Source organism: Neofelis nebulosa, chromosome 2 (genome assembly GCF_028018385.1).
Source record: "Neofelis nebulosa isolate mNeoNeb1 chromosome 2, mNeoNeb1.pri, whole genome shotgun sequence".
Lineage (NCBI taxonomy): Eukaryota > Metazoa > Chordata > Mammalia > Carnivora > Felidae > Neofelis > Neofelis nebulosa.
In genome coordinates this window covers 15,003,565-15,024,971 of record NC_080783.1, presented here as the reverse complement: position 1 = coordinate 15,024,971, position 21,407 = coordinate 15,003,565, and positions in this window count along the sequence as shown.

Below are 21,407 nucleotides of genomic sequence, written 5' to 3'. Positions count from 1 at the left end.
ATATTGAACTCCAAGCTGATAATAATTGTGTTTATTTTGCTTCTTATACAAATAGGCTTTTGCTTTTTTACTCAGACTGGATTCCTCTTAAAGAGAGGTTTTGTTTTTCAATTTTCTAGATATTTCTAGTAGAGGCAATTTGTTGTGCCTGAAGGGCTGAGATTTGAAATTCTCTCTCAGCTGTGATTTATTTCTCTTACAAGATCAGTGATAGGAGATGAAATGTGAACAATATGAATCTAGAACATGACTTTATGACAATGGAATGTCAGAGAATCTATTATGCTATGTAATATGCATTTCTTGGCACATGAATATGTACATTGATTATTTCACAGTGTCCTTTTCCTTATGTAATGGCTCCAAGCGAAGACACAAAAATTCTAGTTTCATAAAGTGTTATCCTCAAGTACAGCCACTTTTAAATATCATGTATATTACTTGCTATAAATTTGCTTCGCTTCTATTTTTCAGGCCTTTTCCAAGAAAATATTTTTATATTGGGAAGTTATAAAAATGAATTTTTTTAAGTTTCTTTCTTTCTTTCTTTCTTTTTTTCTTTCTTTCTTTCTTCCCTTCTTTCTTTCTTTCGAGAGAGAGAATGTGAGCAGGGAAGGGGCAGAGAGAGAGAGAGAGAGGGAAGGAGAGAACCCCAAGCAGGCTCCATGCTATCAGCTGTCAGCACAGAACCTGATGTGGGGCTCAACCTCATTAACCGTGAGACCCCCATTCTAGACCTTTCTCTTGAACTGGAAACATAAATTCAATAGCACACTTGGCTTCTCTAGGATATTAGGAGAACTAAGAGATATCCTAAGTGTTGCATGTCTAAGTAGAAATCTTTATGTTTCACTTGTAGTAGTTTAATAGTGTTCTTTCCCAAAGTTATGTACCCACAATTTTAAATTTTTTTTTCAACATTTTTTTTATTTATTTTTGGGACAGAGAGAGACAGAGCATGAACGGGGGAGGGGCAGAGAGAGAGGGAGACACAGAATCGGAAACAGGCTCCAGGCTCCGAGCCATCAGCCCAGAGCCCGACGCGGGGCTCGAACTCACGGACCGCGAGATCGTGACCTGGCTGAAGTCGGACGCTTAACCGACTGCGCCACCCAGGCGCCCCAGTACCCACAATTTTAGAAAGTGGCCTCATTTGGAATAAAAGATTTTAAAATGTACTTAAGGTAAAACCTTAAGATGAGATCATCCTGGATTAGGTGGGCCCTAAACCCAACTACAAGTGTCCTTCTAAGAGACAGAAGAGAAGAACACAGAGACACAGGGAAAGGCCATGTGAAGATTAAAGCAAGTATCAGAGTTTTGCAGCCACAAGTCAAAGACCTTCAGGAGCCATCAGAAGCTGGAAGACGCAAAGAAGGATTCTCATCTAGAGCCTTTGGAAGGGATACAGACCTACCAGCTCTTGATTTCAGACTTCTGCCCTCCCAACTTGTGAAAGAATAAATTTCTGATATTTTTAAGCCACCTGGTTTGTGATGATTTGTTAAGATCGTCACAGAAAATGAACACACCGCCCCTTCCCAAACCTGTGATTCCTCCATTTTCCAAATACAAGTGAAAACTCTAGTCCCAGAACGCTGAAGCCGTCCATGACTGCTTTCTGTATCTCACATCAAAAACACAGTTTATTCAGTACGGAGATTCCTCAAAAAATTAAAAACAGAACTACCCTATGGCCCAGCAATTGCACTACTAGGTATTTATACACGGGATACAGATGTGCTGTTTCAAAGGGGCATGTGCACCCCCATGTTTATAGCAGCACTATCAACAATAGTCAAAGTATGGAAAGAGCCCAAATGTCCATCGAGGGATGAATGGATAAAGAAGATGTGGTGTATACCTACAATGGAGTATTACTCAGCAATCAAAACGAATGAAATCTTGGGGCGCCTGGGTGGCTCAGTCTGTTGAGCGTCTGACTTTCCTCAGGTCATGATCTCATGGCTCATGGGTTCGAGCCCCACGTCGGGCTCTGCGCTGACAGCTCAGAGCCTGGAGCCTGCTTCAGATTCTATGTCTCCCCCTTTCTCTGCGCCTCCCTTGCTCATGCTCTGTCTCTATCTCTGTCTCTCTCTCTCAAAAATCATTAAAAAAATTTAAAAAAAAAAGGAAAGAAATCATGCCATTTGCAACTACGTGGATGCAACCAGCGGGTATTATGTTAAATGAAATTCGTCAGTCAAGGAAAGACAAATATCATATGACTTCACTCATATGAGGACTTTAAGAGACAAAAGAGATGAACACAAGAGAACGGAAGAAAAAAATAATATAAAAACAGGGAGGGAGACAAAACAGAAGAGACTCTTAAATATGGAGAACAAACAGAAGGTTGTTGGAGGGGGTGTGGGAGGGGGGATGGGCTAAATGGATAAGGGGCATTAAGGAATCTACTCTTGAAATCATTGTTGCACTATATGCTAAGGAACTTGGATGTAAATTAAAAAACAAAACAAAAACAAAAAACACAGTTTATTAGCCAAACTTGTTGGTTTTACCTTTCAACTACAGTCAGAATTCAGCTCCTCCTCGACCACCACCATGACCTTAATGCTGGCCCTGGACACGATCATCCTTTGTCCAGGTCTCAGCAGTAGCCCTCCGGCCAGTTCCACCCTTGCTCCTTCCTTACAATCAGTGGATTCTTCACATAGCAGCTGGTTGCTCCTTTCAAAGCCAAGTCAAACCACTCCTTTGCTCAAAATCCCTTATGGGATGTCTATCTCGCTGGGGGTTAAAGACAAAGATCGCACCGACTTTTCCATTACTTGCCACCTTCCAATGCCCCAGTTCATTCTCTATTACTTTCTTCTCCCACTTCTTCTCTGACTCACATCCACACTACCCCTCAGCCATACACACACACACACACACACGCACGCACACGCACACACACACACACACACTCACACACTCTGCTCCAGCCACACTGGCCTCTGTTCTTGTCATCTCAGGGCTTTTATACCAGCTGCACCTTTCTGCCTGGAATGTTTGTATGGTTTGCCCATCTCCTCACTGTCTTCATGTCTGCTCACGTGTCACCTGAGGCTCTCTCTGACCCCTCTATAAAAATAGCCCCTCTCACTCTCTGTCCCCTTCCCTCAGCTCATTCTTCTTCATAGCAGTGATCATGACTTGACGTGTTGCTTGTTTATTGTTTATTCACTGCTGCCTGTACTTCCAGCTTTGAGTCCAAACCTCCTAGAACAAGGAGGCTTTGTTTTGTTCAGTACTTTAGTTGCTATATCCCCAGAGCCTGGCACACAGCAAAAACTCAGTAATTATTTATTGAATGAAAGGGCAGCTCAGACTGTACTATGAGGCTGGTCTGTTAGTGCTTACTTTTCACACACTGTAAAAAATCAGAGTTTTGTAGATAGGCTTTTTAATAACCTGTTTGGGATTTTGACTAATTGAATAAATTTTATTTAAATGAATTTAAGAATTATTTTCAATAGAGCGGGTTTGTAGATGACTATTTTAATCAACCTATTTACGCTGTGTCCAAAAATAATCAGGCAACCCAAAGGAAAAGGTAAAAAGACCTTTCCATTGGGCTCTAGAATTCTCCATTTGTGACAACCTCACCAGTATTCTCTTAATGCAGCTTTTAATTTGCTTGTAAAATTTTTGTTAGCACTTAAGTTGACCCAGTGAAAAAGGTAGCAAGCCTGATCTTCTATTTCTTCTACTTCAATGACATTAAAAACTTTTATAAGGTTGGGAACCAGAGGAGATGCCTGCCCCTTCTGTCCCTCCCCATTCCCCCCTTCCTCCCTGTCTTCAGGTTGATAACCTTCTAGAGCTCCCCCCTTCTAGAGCTGTCTTTGCCAAGCACACCAGTGACATATTGATGGCTCAATTTGGGATACTTGGCCTTGGCTTCTCAACACTATTTATACTTGCAGTTTCTCTTCCTGGTTGTTTTATGGTTTTTCCCCTACTCAGAGGCTGCCCCCCCTCCCCATGGCTCCTGACCTCCTGCTCTCTAAGCTTGGACAGAACAGAGCCTGTCCTCGGAGCTCTTCTCTCCTCCTTGGAGTGACAGCTATTGCCCTTCCCAAATGACATCTCCAGTCCCTACCTTGATGCCTGTTCCACAGCCTCCAGGGTCTGATGGGCATCCTCTTTGAGTGTTTTGGCATTAAATGTAATGAAATATAAACTTTCTTCTCTTCTTCTCCATCAGTTTCCCTCCCTGTCTTTCTATTCTTCCCTCAGTGGTGTTCTGTCAGATCTGCAGGCCCTGAACCATGGACTTGTTAAAACTTTCTTTTTCTTTGGGCTTCTGGGTGACTCAGTTGGTTAAGCATCCAACTTTGGCTGCAGACGTGATCTCACCATTTGTGAGTTTGAGCCCTGCATGAGGCTCTCTGCTGTTGGTGCAGAGCCTGCTTCTCTTTCTTACCAAATGAGGTTGAAAACCTTTCATATCTCCCCGGCCATATATGTTACCCTATACCCTATGATCAAATTTCAACATCTTGGCCATGAACAACTGGTCCAGCCATCTTCTTGTCCAATACTGTCTGGATGCCATTTTTTTTAAAGTTTATTTATTTATTTTGAGAGAAAGAGAGAGCGAGCGCATGCATGAACATGAGTGGGGAGGGGTAAAGAGAGAGGGAGAGAGAAAGAATCCGAAGCAGACTCTGCAATTTCAGCACTGAGCCCAACACAGGGCTCAAACTCATGAACCATGAGATCATGACCTGAGCCAAAACCAAGAGTCAGATGCTTAGCCAACTGAGCCATCCAGGCACCTCCTGATGCCATTTCTTTACCCAAAGTCATTGCTTCAGCCAATCTGACTTTTCATTGTCCTCTGAACCTGCCACATGCTTTTCCACCTTCGCATCCTTTTATTGCCTCTGAACTTATACCACCTGTCCTCTAAAGCCTAGCTCGAAACATCTTTGCTGGTCCCACACCTTTAAATATTTCTCTTTTGTCAGAGTTCTTTTCTAGCAATTTTGGTCCATGAGATTAATTTCAAGCACCTTGTAAATATCTTTTTATAATCTCCCAACTGAGTTTGAAGACCTTTATTTACATAGACTGTCTTCTATTGTTTTAATACCTTTTTACTTCTCCTAGTAAATAGATGGACTTGCTGTTTATTTTTTGGACTTGCCTGTTTATTTATTTATTTTTTCCAACGTTTTTTATTTATTTTTGGGACAGAGAGAGACAGAGCATGAACGAGGGAGGGGCAGAGAGAGAGAGGGAGACACAGAATCAGAAACAGGCTCCAGGCTCTGAGCCATCAGCCCAGAGCCCGACGCGGGGCTTGAACCCACGGACCGCGAGATCGTGACCTGGCTGAAGTCTGACGCTTAACCGACTGTGCCACCCAGGCGCCCCTGGACTTGCCTGTTTAAATTGCCATCCCTTTCTTGTTTTCTGTCTCTCCTTATCTTTCTCTGTCTCTGTCATGCACATATGTTTAATGATCTCTGCTTTGTAGACAACTTTGTTATCTCATAATTTAGGCAATAACAGTTAATTTAAGTATTTTAAAGTTTATTTTTCTTCCTAGCTGATAGTAGGAGCAATTGTCGCACTAGAGAACTTAGAAAATGCAAAAAATTGTGAAAAAAGTCATCCTTACCCTTCTACAAGATTTGTTTTAAATATTTGCTTGTACGTGAAACACATGCATCTGTAATTGTTATTACCCATTATCTATAATTTTGCGTCCCTTTTTAATATTGTGTCATGAGCGGGGCGCCTGGGTGGCGCAGTCGGTTAAGCGTCCGACTTCAGCCAGGTCACGATCTCGCGGTTCGTGAGTTCGAGCCCTGCGTCAGGCTCGGGGCTGATGGCTCGGAGCCTGGAGCCTGTTTCCGATTCTGTGTCTCCCTCTCTCTCTGCCCCTCCCCCATTCATGCTCTGTCTCTCTCTGTCCCAAAAATAAAAAATTAAAAATTAAAAAAAAATATTGTGTCATGAGCATCTTTTCATTGAACACACTTTTGGTTCTTTCTAAATCCCTGTTGGTGGCGGTATAAGATGGGCTTGCTATGACTGCTCTCAAGGCAGTCCTCCGGAACAGGGTGTCCTGAGGAATTTCACTGTGAACACACATGGAATGGTGTGCAATTTCCCTTTTCACAACTACTTCATTCTAGCAATGGGTGGTCTTTCTCACTCCGGTGAAAGTGTCTCTATCTAGAGATCAAGAACTATTAGGTGTATTATTGGTCCTGATTAGGGATAGATATTTCACAAGTTTATCATCAAATGTAGTTTTTAAACATCTTTTTCTTTCTTGCCATGTATGTATGCTGCCACCAGATGGGGGCAGAGTGAGGTAGTGAGAGTGGGAAAGAGTGCTGTTTGGAAGCAATATGGTGGAATCTAGTTGGGTAAAGAGATTGTATTGGTGAAAATTTCTTTTTAAATAAGAGGAATCAAATATAATACAAACATAACTACCTAGAGTAAAGGAAAAAAGATTCTCCTACTCAGGCGCCATGTCTGCGTTGATCAACCTGGTTGTATGGCCCCATTCGGTAGTAATTATGGTCCGAGGACCTCAGAGGGGCCTCCAGAACTGGAATCTAAGCTTTGCTACTTAACAACTGTGGCATCTCCTGCTACTTAACTGCTTGAGCCTCAGTTTTCCTCATAAATCAAATTGTTTCTATTTCAGGGTGTGGCAAGAGTGAAATAAAATAATACTTGTGAAGCATGGTGCACGGAGTAAATTCTTGATGTATGTTAGTTATTATTGTACTAATGGATTCTGTAGTCAACTACCTTCTCTTCTCACCTCAAACTCCTAAATCCTCCTCAGTCTGAGCTTTTATAACTGAATCAAATGGACCATTGGTCCATTATAGTTTTGCGGCAAGCAACGGTCTTCAACTCTATACAAAAAAATATTATGTTTCCATTTTTTTGGTCTGTTATACAACAGAAGATTTGAAATATGAGCCCCCCATTGGGAGAGTGGGGGGAAACAATAAAATCTCTGGACTTCAGGTATTGATTTGCTATCAAACTGGTTCTCACACGGGTAACTCTATGTAGTGAACTGCAACAGGAATTTATTCATTAATGGTGGTTAGTGATTTCTCCATAGCAGCCTAGAGAAAGACAGGTAGTGAATAAATTAAAAGTTCCTTGTATAGAGCCTGTTAGGAGACAAAGTGATATAGAGAAAACTTAGGGATAAGTCAAAACTAGGTTTACATCTAACCATGTTGTCAGATATCCTTGCAGTCAACCAATTAGCTGTTTTAGACTGTAATTTCTTCTGTCATAACGTAACAACAATACTACCTAATTCACGTGCTCTTTATTACTCCTTTACCCTTCCCCATGACTGATATGCTTTTCCTCAGATTTATTTTTGATCATGAAGAGGGTGATTATATGATTTGTAGTTCAATTGGGACACTTTTGAGAATGAAAGGATGTGCTAAAAATATATAATTGAAATTTTATAATTTTAGCTTGTTTATTTATGGATTCCAACATTAATTTTATTATATTGACTAATACAATGGTCTATTCAAAACTTATTTTCAACAATAATATTCTTTCAAAAAGTAAAATAACAGATTTTTGTGCATATTAAAGCAAAAATTTTAAAAAAAGCTCTACACATTGATGATCTGAACATTAAAAAATATAAGCAGAATAATGTTTCATGTTATATATTCATGTACTGTGTTCAGTTTCTTAGCTTTGTCTGTTTCTAATGCGTGTACACTTGCATTTTCTAAAGAATATATGTTTTGTTTCTATTTTTGAAGTTTCATCTTATGGTTAATAAATGTGGTTCATGGATACCATTAATTGTCTTGTTTAATACATGTTATTTGCTGATACTGTAATTACTCAATTTTCAGTTGAGAAAATACTCTGTCCATACTTGCTGAAGGACTGGTAAGAACAGATGAAATTCCATCGAAAGGGGGTTATTTAAAATTGTAATTTTTCATATTAAAATGTGTAACTATTTCCACCCAAACATTTGGCACTTTGACTCTAGTTAGATAACCTTTCTTCAGCAAGAATTTTTACAAGGAAAAACTCATTAAATAAGTTCTCTCTATATAATTTTTTTGAAGTTTTGTTAAATTTAGATGTTAAAAAACAGAGAGCTTCCAGATTTCATTCCACTGTAGTTCAGAAAATAGATGTATTAAGCTAAAAGTAACCCCATCAAAAAATTCTTCCTATTGCTTTAGATATTGACAAGCATAGTTATTTAATCTCTAGTCTTTAATTTTGAACACTGTCTGAATTCTTATTTTTGCATTTGTTCAGTTCCCCCCCAACTTTGTCAGGATAAATGTTAATGACCTCTTGTTTAGAGCTTTGTTTTCAAAAATGGCAATTCTCCGGAAGCTGAACTTTTTTCATATATCATCCATTGAGTAGTTTCCTTAAAGATATATGATTTCCAACAAAATGCATCCAAAATTTTGATAACTCATTTAGAAGATGTTTAATACCATTGTAAGATATAGTTGACCCTTGAGCAACACAGGTTTGAACTGCACTGGTCCACTTCCATGAAGATTTTTTTTGGTAAGTACAGTATCTACCGTAAATGTAGTTTTTCTTCTTTATGATTTTCTTAATAACATTTTCTTTTCTCTAGCTTACTTGATTATAAGAAGACAGCATATAACACATATAACATACAAAATATGTGTTAATCAGCTGTTTATGTTATCCATAAGACTTCCATTCAACAGTAGGCTCTTAGTAGTTAAGTTTTTGGTGACTCAAAAGTTATGTGCAGATTTTCAACTGTGTGTGACCGTCGGCACACCTAACCTGTGTGCTGTTTAAAGGTCAGCTGTGCAAAGAAGTTCTTTCAATGTTCAAATACTTTTCAAGTTCAAATTATGATTCATTAAAAAAAGAGAAGTGTATTTAAAAAGTCAGCATATTTTTGTCACAAAATATCTGGAGATTAGTTGCTTTAACTGTGTTTAAAGAAAAATATTTGTATATTTTGGCATTCATGGCTTCTATTCCTATCGGCAGAATACTCTTGCTTATTTGGCTATGGTTAAGATTTGTGTGCACCACACAGGCGATTCCAAGCACATTTCTGCCCTGTAGATTTCTTGGTTTAATAAGAATAACATTTTTACCATGGAATTATGCTTCACAGAAATGACATTCATATTGTCACTGTAAAAAAGCAAATCACGCCCACCATGGAAAAGAATATCATACATAAAACTTTGCCTTCCATGTTGAATTTTTAAAGTAAATTTAGAACAGCGTTTACAACAGTCCTGAATGCTTTATCTTCGACTGAGTCAGTTTCCAAAACTTTCACTTTGGTTCCACGAGTTAGAATGTCCCAAAAAATTGGACATTATTGGAATCAACTTCATTGATTTTCCATTTGAAGAATCCAATGACACTGATATAAAACTGGCTCCGTATTGTTGTTTTCAACATTCTTCTGTCAATAAAGCCAAGACATTAGCAGCGATCACTTTGCTATTTTTCAAATGCAAAGGAAATCTGGTATGGGAAAGAAGTGAAATAAAAAGGCACTATCATTTGATTTGAATAAAAAGTTATCCTTCACAGAGGGATATACTCCAGTACCTTCAAATGCACTTATTAAATAATTATTTTGAGACAAAGTCTTTAAAATAAATATAGCTAACTTTTAAAGTAGATGCTGACATATGGGAGATTTGAGTCTTGTAATTGTTTTGTGGTCTGTTATTCCTATGGCCTCCAGGGTGGGCGGTCAATACTGGAAAATATTTTGCGCAAGTTACACGTTCATCATAAACTTGATTAAGAAATGGAAGTTTGGTTTAATAGATTAAACATGTACCTTTTTATTGAGCTCATTAGCTGCAGGGAGGGCTTCATACAAAATACTCAAAGAAAATCCAATAACAATACACACTACTGCCGATTTATGTCAAAAAGCAAACTAACAAAACTATCTTAGACGAGCAATCAGACAATGGTCTACGCTCCAATAGCAGAACCGCTCAGGTTCTATTTCCTCCATTTCTCTTGTGTTCACTTAGGTTATAATTTCCCACGTTGCCCATTGACCCTACCGTCTGGTAGCCTGCTAGGGTCCTGCAATTCACAGGCTACTGAGCAGGCTTCAGCATAACTGACCGGCACACCCAACGGTGGGCAGAGGGAACAGCACACAGTCCTTCTCATACCACCGTGCATCTCCAATCCATGCTGTCTGGGCAAGCCTCATTGCACTACCAAGCGTCCTTGACTGAGAGGTGTTAGTCATATTGTGTCTGGCTGGGGTTAGGAGAGGAGAGATGGGTTATCACTGGTTGTCTTTCAGAGTTAACCACATGGTCAAGTGAGCATCCTTTTCGCTGCCTGCTTGTCTCTCACACACTGCTGGACAAGACCCTGGAAGAAGCCACAAGTTCAAAGGGGAGTTCTACTTGTAACTCTTGTTCGGATTCAACACTCAGAACTCATCCTAGCTTATTGCAGTGCAACCAAAAACATCAAGGACAAATGCTAAACATGACAGGGTTTGGGGACAACAGGAGTTAACCAGAGCTGTGTCAGACAACCAGGGCACGTGGTCAAAATAGACACAAGTGATTTATCCAGGCCACTTTCCTGCTCCCCTCTGGCTCCTATTATCCCACTTCTCCACTTCTCTTAAATGCCTTTTCATTTTAGGAATAGTGACTTGGTTCCCTCTCTTTTTTCCTTAGCTTTATATGCGCAATAAAACCCAGCTTCTTCCCAGCTTAATGATTTAGAGCTTTGCTTTACAGGTTTTATGGTAGCTCTAACTCAGCCTTTAAAGATTTTTTTTTGTTTTTTTTACTCAAAAGGAAAGTTAAGTCATGTGATTGAAAAACCACTCTAAAAATAGAAATGCACCTGAATTTTCACATGTTTACTATAGGTACCTTTAGATGTTCCTCCAAGCTGGAAGAGTTAGTGGTTGAAATGAAAATGGAAGGAGTAAGAGAGATGTTAAGTTTCCCTATGCCTGAAAATTATATTTTAGATTTGGCTGTCCCTCAGAGAAAGCTCATTTCACTATACTTTATTATTTATTTATTTAGTTAGTTAAATTTTTTATTTTTTTTTAAATTTTTTTGTTTTTTAAAATTGATATCCAAATTAGTTAGCATATAGTGAACCAATGATTTCAGGAGTAGATTCCTTAGTGCCCCTGACCCATTTAGCCCATCCCCCCTCCCGCAACCCCTCCAGCAACCCTCAGTTTGTTCTCCATATTTAGGAGACTCTTCTGTTTCGTCCCTCTCCCTGTTTTTATATTATTTTTGTTTGCCTTCCCTTATGTTCATCTGTTTTGTCTCTTAAAGTCCTCATAGGAGTGAAGTCATATGATTTTTGTCTTTCTCTGACTGACTGATTTCACTTAGCATAATACCTTCCAGTTCCATCCACGTAGTTGCAAATGGCAAGATTTCATTCTTTTTGATTGCCGAGTAATACTACATTGTATATATATCCCACATCTTCTTGATCCATTCATCCATCAGTGGACATTTGGGCTCTTTCCATCCTTTGGCTATTGTTGATAGTGCTGCTATAAACAGGGGGGTGCATGTGTCCCTTAGAAACAGCACACCTGTATCCCATGGATAAATGCCTAGTAGTGCAATTGCTGGGTCGCAGGGTAGTTCTATTTTTACTGTTTTGAGGAACCTCCATACTGTTTTCCAGAGTGGCTGCACCAGCTTGCATTGCCACCAACAGTGCAAAAGGGATCCTCTTTCTCCACGTCTTCACCAGCATCTGTTGTTGCCTGAGTTGTTCATGTTAGCCATTCTGACAGGTGTGAGGTAGTATCTGATTGTGGTTTGATTTGTATTTCCCTGATGATGAGTGATGTGGAGCATTTTTTCATGTGTCGGTTGGCCATCTGGATGTCTTCTTTGGAGAAGTGTCTATTCATGTCTTTTGCCCATTTCTTCACTGGATTATTTGTTTTTTGGGTGTTGAGTTTGATAAGCTCTTTATAGATTTTGGATACTAACCCTTTATCTGATATGTGATTTGCAAATACCTTCTCCCATTCTGTCGGTTGCCTTTTAGTTTTGCTGATTGTTTCCTTCACTGTGCAGGAGCTTTTTATTTTGATGAGGTCCCAGTAGTTCATTTTGCCTCTGGAGACGCGTTGAGTAAGAAGTTGCTGCAGCCACGATCAAAGAGGTTTTTTCCTGCTTTCTCCTTGAGGATTTTGATGGCTTCCTGTCTTACATTGAGGACTTTCATCCATGTTGTTTATTTTTGTGTACGGTGTAAAAAAGTGGTCCACGTTCATTCTTCTGCATGTCGTTGTCCAGTTTTCCCAGCACCACTTGCTGAAGAGACTGTCTTTATTCCACTGGATATTCTTTCCTGCTTTGTCAAAGATTAGTTGGCCATACATTTGTGGGTCCATTTCTGGGTTCTCTATTCTGTTCCATTGATCTGAGTGTCTGTTCTTGTGCCAGTACCATACTATCTTGATGATTACAGCTTTCTGGTATAGCTTGAAGTCTGGGATTGTGATGCTTCCTGCTTTGGTCTTCTTTTTCAAGATTGCTTTGGGTATTCAGGGTCTTTTCTGGTTCCGTGCAAACTTTAGGGTTATTTGTTCTAGCTCTGTGAAGAATGCTGGTGTTATTTTGATAGGGATTGCATTGAATATGTAGATTGCTTTGGGTAGTATCGACATTTTAACAATATTTGTTCTTCCTATCCAGGAGCATGGAATCTTTTTCCATTTTTTTGTGTCTTCTTCAATTTCTTTCATAAGCTTTCTATAGTTTTCATTGTATAGATTTCTCACCCCTTTGGTTAGATTTATTTCTAGGTATTTTATGGTTTTTTGTGCAACTGTAAATGGGATCGATTCCTTGATTTCTCTTTCTGTTGCTTCATTGCTGGTGTACAGGAATGCAACCAATTTCTGTGCGTTGATTTTATATCCTACAAATTTGCTGAATTCATGAATCAATTCTAGCAGTTTTTTGGTGGAATCTTTTGGGCTTTCCATATAGAATATCATGTCATCTGTGAAGAGTGAAAGTTTGCCCTCCTCCTGGCCGATTTGGATGCCTTTTATTTCCTTGTGTTGTCTGATTGCAGACTAAGACTTCCAATACTATGTTGAGTAACAGTGGCGAGAGTGGACATCCCTGTCTTGTTCCTGACCTTAGGGGGAAAGCTCTCAGTTTTTCCCCATTGAGGATGATATTAGCATTGGGTTGTTCATATATGGCCTTTATGATCTTGAGGTATGCTCTTTCTATCCCTACTTTCTTGAGGGTTTTTATCAAGAAAGGATGCTGTATTTTGTCAAATGCTTTCTCTGCATCTATTGAGAGGATCATGTGGTTCTTGTCCTTTCTTTTATTGATGTGATGAGTCATGTTAATTGTTTTGCAGATATTGAACCAGCCCTGCATCCCAGGTATAAATCCCACTTGGTCGTGGTGAATAATTTTTTTTAATGTATTGTTGGATCCGGTTGGCTAATATCTTGTTGAAGATTTTTGCATCCATTTTCATCAGGGAAATTGGTCTATAGTTCTCCTTTTTAGTGGGGTCTCTGGTTTTGGAATCAAGGTAATGCTGGCTTCATAGAGTTTGGAAGTTTTCCTTCCATTTCTATTTTTTGGAACAGTTTCAAGAGAATAGGTTAAAGTTAACTCTTCCTTAAATGTTTGGTAGAATTCCCCTGGAAAGCCATCTGGCCTTGGACTCTTGTTTTTTGGCAGAATTTTTATTACTAATTCAATTTCCTTACTGGTTATGGGTCTATTCAAATTTTCTATTTCTTCCTGTTTCAGTTTTGGTATTGTATACGTTTCTAGGAATTTGTCCATTTCTTCCAGATTGCCCATTTTGTTGGCATATAATTGCTCATAATATTCTCTTATTATTGTTTTTATTTCTGTTGTGTTGGTTGTGATCTCTCCTCTTTCATTCTTGATTTTATTTATTTGGGTCCTTTCCTTTTTCTTCTTGATCACACTGGCTAGTGGTTTATCAATTTTGTTAATTCTTTCAAAGAACCAGCTTCTGGTTTCATTGATCTGTTCTACTTTTTTTTTTGGTTTCAATAGCATTCATTTGTGCTCTGATCTTTATTATTTCCTGTCTTCTGCTGGTTTTGGGTTTTATTTGCTGTTCTTTTTCCAGCTCCTTAAGGCAAAAGGTTAGGTTGTGTATCTGAGATCTTTCTTCCTTCTTTAGGAAGGCCTGGATTGCTATACACTTTCCTCTTATGACTGCCTTTGCTGAGTCCCAGAGGTTTTGGATTGTGGTGTTATCATTTTCATTGACTTCCATATACTTTTTAATTTCATCTTTAACTGCTTGGTTAGCCCATTCATTCTTTAGTAGGATGTTCTTCAGTCTCCAAGTATTTGTTACCTTTCCAAAATTTTTCTTGTGGTTGATTTCAAGTTTCATGGCATTGTGGTCTGAAAATATGCACGGTATGATCTTGATCTTTTTGTGCTTACTTATGGCTGATTTGTGTCCCAGTATATGGTCTATTCTGGAGAATGTTCCGTGTGCACTGGAGAAAAATGTATATTCTGCTGCTTTAGGATGAAATGTTCTGAATATATCTGTTAAGTCCATCTGGTCCAGTGTGTCATTTAAAGCCATTGTTTTCTTGTTGATTTTTTGATTAGATGATCTGTCCATTGCTGTGAGTGGGGTGTTGAAGTCTCCTACTATTATGGTATTACTATCAATGAGTTGCTTTATGTTTGTGATTAATTGATTTATATATTTGGGTGCTCTCACATTTGGTGCATAAATGTTTACAATTGTTATGTCTTCTTGGTATAGACCCCTTGATTATGATATAATGCCCTTATGCATCTCTTGATACAGTCTTTATTTTAAAGTCTAGATTGTCTGATATAAGTATGGCTACTCCGGCTTTCTTTTGGTGACATTAGCATGAAATATCGTTCTCCATCCCCCTATTGTCAATGTGAAGGTGTCTTTAGGTCTAAAGTGGGTCTCTTGTAAACAGCATATAGATGGATCTTGTTTTCTTATCCATTCTGTTACCCTTTGTCTTTTTATTGGAGCATTGAGTCCATTGACATTTAGAGTGAAAACTGAAAGGTATGAATTTATTGCCATTATGATGCTTGTAGAGTTGGAGTTCCTGGTGATGTTCTCTGGTCCTTTCTAATCTTTTGTTGCTTTTGGTATTTATTTATTTATTTATTTATTTATTTATTTATTTATTTATTTTCATCTTTTCTCCCCTCAGAGAGTCCTCCTTAAAATTTCTTCTCTGGTCCTTTCTAATCTTTTGTTGCTTTTGGTATTTATTTATTTATTTATTTATTTATTTATTTTCATCTTTTCTCCCCTCAGAGAGTCCTCCTTAAAATTTCTTGCAGGGTTGGTTTAATGGTCACAAACTCCTTTAATTTTTGTTTGTCTGGGAAACTTTTTATCTCTCCTTCTATTTTGAATGACAGCCTTGCTGGATAAAGAATTCTTGGCTGCATATTTTTCTGATTCAGCACACTGAATATATCCCACCACTCCCTTCTGGCCTGCCAAGTTTCTGTGGATAGGTCTGCTGCAAACCTGATATGTCTTCCCTTGTATGTTAGGGACTTTTTTTCTCTTGCTGCCTTCATGATTCTCTCCTTGCCTGAGTATTTTGTGAATTTGACTATGATATGCCTTCTTGATGATCAGTTTTTGTTGAATCTAATGGGGGTCCTCTGTGCTTCCTGGATTTTGATGTCTGTGTCTTTCTGCAGGTTAGGAAAGTTTTCCACTATGATTTGCTCACATAACCCTTCTACCCCTATTTCTCTCTCTTCCTCTTCTGGGACCCCTATGATTCTGATGTTCCTTTTTTTTTTTTTTTTTTTTTTTTAAATTTTTTTTTTCAACGTTTATTTATTTATTTTTGGGACAGAGAGAGACAGAGCATGAACGGGGGAGGGACAGAGAGAGAGGGAGACACAGAATCGGAAACAGGCTCCAGGCTCCGAGCCATCAGCCCAGAGCCTGACGCGGGGCTCGAACTCACGGACCGCGAGATCGTGACCTGGCTGAAGTCGGACGCTTAACCGACTGCGCCACCCAGGCGCCCCCTGATGTTCCTTTTTAATGAGTCACTGATTTCTCTAATTCTTAAATCGTGCTCTTTTGCCTTAATGTCCTTCTTTTTTTCCCTGCTTTGTTATTCTCTGTAAGTTTGTCCTCTATGTCGCTGATTCTCTGTTCTGCCTCATCCGTCCTTGCCGCTGCTGCATCCATCCATGATTGCAGCTCAGTTATAGCAATTTTAATTTCATTCTGGCTATTTTTTACTTCTTTTATCTCTGAAGAAAAGGATTCTAATCTATTTTCGACTCCAGCTAGTAATCTTATTATCGTGATTCTAAATTCTGGATCAGACCTCTTGCTTGTATCTGTGTTGGTTAAATCCCTGGCTGTCACTTCTTTGTGCTCTTTCTTTTGGGGTGAATTCCTTCGTTTTGTCATTTTGAAGGGAGAAAAGGAATTAGTGAGGTAGAAAAATTGAAATTAAAAAAATATTAAAATTAAAAAATATTAAAATTAAAAATTAAACACACACACACAAGTCGAATAGATGATGCTAGATTCTAGGTGTGTTTTGGTCTGGGTGTTAAAAGTGGTTTGACAGATTAGAGAAAAAAAAAGGGCGGGGAGAGAAAAAAAAGGGAAATCGTTTGAGAATTTGAAAAAATGAATACACTGAAGTAGACTAAAATGAGATGATGGGGGTAAAATATAATTTGAAAAAAATATACATAAAAGTAAAGTATATAGTAGAAAAAAATTAAAGAAAAATATTTTTAATAAAAATTAAAAATAAATATGAATTTTTTTGTTTCCTGTATTTAAGAAAAAAGAAATGAAAAAGGGAAAAATATTTAAAAAAGAAAAAAGAAAGAAATCGTTTGAAAATTTGAAAAAGTGAATATACTGTAGTAGACTAAAATAAAACAATGGAAGTAAAATAGAATTTGAAAAAATTTACATAAAAGCAAAAAATATAGTCATAAAAATTAAATAAAAATATTTGTAATATAAATTGAAAATAAAAATGAAGTTTTTCTCTTTCTGCATTCAAGAAAAAGAAAAGAAACAAAAAAGAGGAAAAAAAGAAAAAGAAGGAAAAAAAGGAAATTGTTTGAAAATTTGAAAAGGTGAGTACCCTGAAGTAGACTAAAATAAAATGATGGAAGTAAAGTAGAATTTAAAAAAATTTACACAAAAGTAAAAAATAGAGTAATAAAAATTAAAGAAAGATATTTTTTTAAAAAAATTGAAAATAAAAATGAATTTTTTCTCTTTCTGTGTTCAAGTAAAAGAAAAGAAGTGTAAAAGAGAAAGAGAAAAAGAGAAAAAAAAGAAAGTTGAATAGATGAACCCGCTACCAGATTGAAGTAGGACTGCAATTGCTTCGTTTTCCCCTAGAGGTCAGTCTATGTAGCTCTTTATAGCCCATGAACAAAGCCGGCGGCGAGACTTGTGTTCTTGAAGAGCGAAGTTGGCCCAGTTGGGCTGGGCTCAGTGTAACGGCTCCGCTCTCCACTAGATGGCGCTGCTAGCCTACCGAGGTGGATTGTTGCGGTGGTCATAGGTGCGTATGCGCATGCCCGGGAGCGGTGAAAATGCGCCACCCAGCTACCCGGTCTGTTCTCCCCGATCAGCAACCGCGCACCTGTCCTCTGTCTTTAGTTTTCGTCCACGCCCCGCTTTTCCACTCTCCGTGACCAGGCCCCAGGCAGCACGTCTCTCCCGAGTTTTGTCTCAGATGCGGCTGTTTTCCCCGGCCCCTTACTTCCGAAGGACTGCGGCCTTGACCCGCTCCGCCCCTCTGCGGGAAGGTCTCACCGAGCAATGGCCGAATGAGCAATGGCCGAATATCGGCTGCACCCAGGTACTCCCGCTGGACCCTGCTGCTGTTGGTGCCCCCAGACTGCGGCCAGGTGCCAGCCCGTCCCAGAAAAAGTTCGCGAGACAGTGTAGGAGCAGCTTTTCAGGGATTACGGAAAATCACCGCACACTTCTGGCACCAGGCTTCACCCTTAACGACCTTGTTCCAGCACCAGCGAATGTGGCCATTTTCAGGGGTCTGCTGGGACCAGGTGGCTTCAACAGTCTCCACCAAACGTCCTTCCAGCAGTGGAACCGCTTTTCCCCGTGTGGCCCGAGAACCTCCCAGACCCCACTCTGCTCCTGGGGACTCGCCCTTCCCACCAGAGCACCGCCAGGTAGGGGGCTGCGGAGTTGCAGCCGTTGCGCTCCCCTTGTTTACAGTCTTAATGGAATTTAAACCCTCTCCTTTCTCCTTTCTCCCTTTTTAGTTTGGTCCCTGCGGCTGTTTCCCATTTTCCACTTTCTCTCCAGCTGCTTTTGGGGAGGACTGCTTTTCCCGTATTCTCCCCCCCTCCCCAGTCTCCATCCTCTCTTCCCCTGCAAAAGCGGCTCCCTGCCCACTGCCGGCTTCTCTCTCCCCAAGTTCACCTCTGCGCGACGCGTACCTGCTGAAGTCTGTGGTTCAGGTTGTGCAGATTGTTGTGTTAATCCTCCAATCAGTTTTCTAGGTGTGTAGGATGGTTTAGTGTTGGTCTGGCTGTACTTCAGGGACACGAGACACACAAAAAATTTCTGTGCTGTTCTGCCATCTTGGCTCCTCTCAAGAGACTCTTAAATACCTCACTATACTTTATTAATTTGCTTTTATGTTGCTTTGTAAATGTTGCATATATTTCAGTGTGTTTTTTCTGCAACTAGACTGCAGACTCTTTGAGAGCTTTTTATCACGTCAGTACTACATATCGATTTTGTATAGTTCCTATATTTATATAATCCCTATATTTACAGACTGAATTCTCATCCTCTTTGAGTCAGTGAGCAGAGAAATGAGGCAAACGTTTAACTCTGGAGCATGAGGAATATGCCCCACAGGAAGCAATGCTTTTTCAATAAGATACATGAGATTGATTAAGCTTATTTCCCACAGTGACTCAACTTCTTTTATTGAACTACTACTTAGAAGTGTCGAGTCCGCAATCTGAACTTTGTAGTGTAATGACTTTTCAGAAATGTACACACCCATGTAACCACTAAGGTCAAGATGTAGATCACTTCCAGCACCCAGAAGCCCACATCTTCTGTCTTCCGGTCAATACGCCTCCTAAAATCAACACCATTCTGATTTCTTCCATCATACATTCCCTTGGTCCGCCTGTGAACTTTAAATAAAGGGAATCATGGGGTAGCTATTCCTTGGTGTATGGCTTCTTACTTTTTAAAATCAGGTTTCTAACCGAATTATGGAACATGCTGTAAAGTGCTCATTGAATTTTTGCTTAGTGAATCCATGGAACATGCAGTAAAGTGCTCATTGAATTTTTACTTAGTGAATCCATGTAAGTGACCCATACAAAAATCAAGAATAACATTACTAGTGCTCCCGTTTCTCCCATCAGGCCCCTCCTGGGCAATTCTTCAATTGTGGAGGCTTCAAAAGTGGAGGCTAACCACTTTTCCTGACTTCTAAGACCGTAGATTAGTTTTGCCGGTTTGTCAACTTTATATAAAAGGAACCAGAGTATTTACACCTCTGTGTTTGTCTTCTGTCGCCTAAATCTGTATTTGGTAGATTCATCTATGTGAAGGCATATAGTTGTAGTTTATTCTTTTATATTTCTGCTTAGTATTCCATCGTATGAATATACCGTCATTTAAAAAAAAAAAAAAGCAATTCTGGGCACGCATTTGGATTTTTCCTAGTTTGGTGCTATTATGTATGGTGTTACTACGAATAGACTTGCTCATGTCTTTTTGTGAACTACATGTGCATTTCTGTTGGATATAGACATAGTAGTGCAGTTGCAAATGCTCATGTTTGGAAACTATTATCAGTTTTCCAAAATAATTATTAATTTACATTTAAATGGGCCTTATATGGGGGCGCCTGGGTGGCGCAGTCGGTTAAGCGTCCGACTTCAGCCAGGTCACGATCTCGCGGTCCGTGACTTCGAGCCCCGCGTCAGGCTCTGGGCTGATGGCTCGGAGCCTGGAGCCTGTTTCCGATTCTGTGTCTCCCTCTCTCTCTGCCCCTCCCCCGTTCATGCTCTGTCTCTCTCTGTCCCAAAAATAAATAAAAAACGTTGAAAAAAAATTAAAAAAAAAAATAAATGGGCCTTATATGGAAGTCTCAATCATTCTGTATCCTGCATACAGTGGTGTGCAGACAAAGCAGCTCTTTGGGGGTGGGGGGGGAGAAAAACGGCTGTGATTTGTAGTGTTTGCCAATTTTGTGATGTAAATGCTCGTACCATGGCGGATTTCAAGCTATCAACATGATGTCACTAAATGCAAAGTTGGGAGCAGATGTGGATGTCCAGCTCTCACAGATTCCTGGTTCTTTGCCTTTTAATGTTAACCATTCTTTTGAATGGGCTGCATTCTGATTTAAAATTTCCTTCCCTGGATGATTAAGAAGCTGGATGTCTTTCTCAGATTTATTGACTATTTGGATTTCTTCTTTTTGAAGTATTTGTTTAAACCTTTCGCTCATTTTATGTTAGAGTTCTTTTTTCTTATTAATTTTATTTTTTAAATGTTTATTCATTTTTGAGAGACAGAGCATGAGCAGGGGAGGGGCAGAGAGAGAGGGAGACACAGAATCCGAAGCAGCCTCCAGGCTCCGAGCTGTCAGCACAGAGCCCGACGCGGGGCTTGAACTCAGGAACCGTGAGATCATGACTTGAGCTGTCAGCACAGAGTCCGACACAGGGCTTGAATTCACAAACCATGAGATCACGACCTGAGAAGTCAGACGCTCAACCCACTGAGCCACCCAGCCGCCCCTTTTCTTACTAATTTTTAGTTCTTTATATACTCTGGATAAAAGTCTTTCTCAGATATAGGTATTGCAAATACATTCTCATACTCTGTGGATCGCCTTCACCTATTTCATCCATTCTTAGTCATATCTTTTGAGAAACAGAGGTTTTTGCTTTGAATGCAGTTCAACTTATCAATTATTTCATCTATAGTTAGGCATTTATAGGTCTAGCTTGAGAAATCTTTACTTGCCAAAATTTATGGTGATATTTTCTTGTGTTTTCATGCCAATATTTGCTTTTTCTTTCACACTTGGATATTAGATCCACTTGAAATTTATTTTATGTGTGGTTTGAAGTAGAGGGCAAGACCCATTATTTTCCCCATGGTTATCCAACTTACGGAAGAGACTATTCTTTTCCCACTACACTTCAGTGCCATTTTTGCCATAAATTAGTTCATTATTTATATGTCTTTCTCTAAATTACTTTGTTTCATCGATCTATTCATCTCTTTTTGTGCCAACATTTCTGTCTTCGTTACTACAAATC